The sequence below is a fragment of the Sorex araneus genome, chromosome 9 (assembly GCF_027595985.1).
Source record: "Sorex araneus isolate mSorAra2 chromosome 9, mSorAra2.pri, whole genome shotgun sequence".
NCBI lineage: Eukaryota > Metazoa > Chordata > Mammalia > Eulipotyphla > Soricidae > Sorex > Sorex araneus.
This window is the reverse complement of record NC_073310.1, coordinates 46,062,725-46,064,405: the sequence shown is the minus strand read 5'-3', so window position 1 is coordinate 46,064,405 and position 1,681 is coordinate 46,062,725. Positions and strand designations below refer to the sequence as shown.

Below are 1,681 nucleotides of genomic sequence, written 5' to 3'. Positions count from 1 at the left end.
TGTCACTCTATCCAAGTACAAGTTTCATTTTTATTTTTGATGCTCTAAATAAAAATATATGTATATCCAAAATTCTGCTTTAAAAGTATATCTTAGATAATCAAGCAGACGCACAACTTATAAACCCACAGAGCTAAAAATTTATTTAAGAAATAAAAATAATGTCCTTTTTAAACATACATATAAGTTCAAACCTGTATCTTAAACTATTATTTGAGAAACTTTTTGCACTTTGGACTGTATCATACAAAGGTTGATCATAATATTTAAAGATCCCTTCACACTCCATAGTACAGTCATATGTACTATGATACTCAGATACTCAGGACATAAGAAAGACAATTGTTTTTTTTTTTCATTCTTTCTTGTGCTGTAGAATTGTGATTCTCAAAAAGAGACAATTCTATTCATTTTCCTACCCTAGCATTTCAAAAATGTTGAAAAGTACTGTAAAGCAATTCACTTATATCTACATAATTTTAGTAAATAAACAAATGGACTGTTCTAATTGTTCACCCACTGGGAACTTTTTTTTTTGCACCTGATTATACCCAAGTTATCACCTGTATATCTATTTTTTTTCTCTGTAAAATCTGGGGTTGTGAGGTTTATTCTTATGTAGTTTTGTAAACAGAGACAATTCTGACAATCTGTGTTTTATTTCTATTGTCCTAAGTGTTATATGGTAAGAAAGAAGGTAGTCCATAATAAGAATAGAAATGGAAATTTTCCTGTCTCTACACATTATTACCTGGACCCCCAGCAGCCCTCTTATTAAGTAGATGCAGTTGTCCTGAGCAAGTTACTGTCAGTATGTTCAGGGTTAATACTGAACAATACTCGGGCATTATTTTTGCTATTCACCTGTTTACATGATTTTCAATGCTAAAAAATCATATTTAAAAAGTAACCTATAGGGGCTGGAGCGATAGCACAGCAGGTAGGGCCTTGCATGTGGCTGACCCAGGTTCGATTCCCAGCATCCCATATGGTCCCCCGAGCACCGCCAGGAGTGATTCCTGAGTGCAAAGCCAGGAGTAACCCCTGAGCATTGCCAGGTGTGACACAAAAAAGCAAAAAAAAAAAAAAAAAAAAAGAAAGAAAGGAAAAGAAAAAAAGTAACATATATAGACTGGGGGTGGGCCAGGGGCCAGGGGTCAAGGGTCTTGGGTTCATTGGCAGTGTAGAGAAGTAGTTTAGCTATATAGCCAAGCACCAGAGTCAGCAACATTGAAAGCATGAAATCCAAATCACAAAAACAAAATTTAATAATATGCCTATCAAGGAGTCAAGCTGGGTGTGGACTTGGACAGTGTAAGGGAACCTGGGGACACTGGTGCAAAGAAGTTGACACTGGTGATGGGAATGGTATTGAAATATAATATGCCTAAAGCTCAACTATGAATAACTTTGTAAATCACAGTCTTGATAACAAAACAGTAATTCAACTTATTAAAAAACTAAAAATTATAATGCTATCAGTTAAAAAAAATCACCGTTGGCTTTGGCAGCAGCCATCCATGGAATTTCCCACCTACTGCCAGTGGGGTGTCAACTCATTGCCCCGTCTCTCATGTCAGGAGTTGAAAACTGGGCCCCAATAAGAAGCCACAGTGACGAGTTGAGTGCTGCCCACAACCTCTGACCTCTGCCCCTTCTGCTACCCACAACACGTCTGGAA

At 36.9% G+C, this 1,681-nt stretch overlaps 1 non-coding gene across 1 annotated transcript; it reads left to right on the top strand.

Annotated features, from left to right (window-relative positions):
- Positions 1–1,480: 1,480 nt before the first annotated feature.
- LOC129399048 (small nucleolar RNA ACA64) lies at positions 1,481–1,606 on the top strand. Its single transcript, XR_008626892.1, has one exon. It is a non-coding gene; the product is annotated as a small nucleolar RNA ACA64 (small nucleolar RNA).
- Positions 1,607–1,681: the final 75 nt, after the last annotated feature.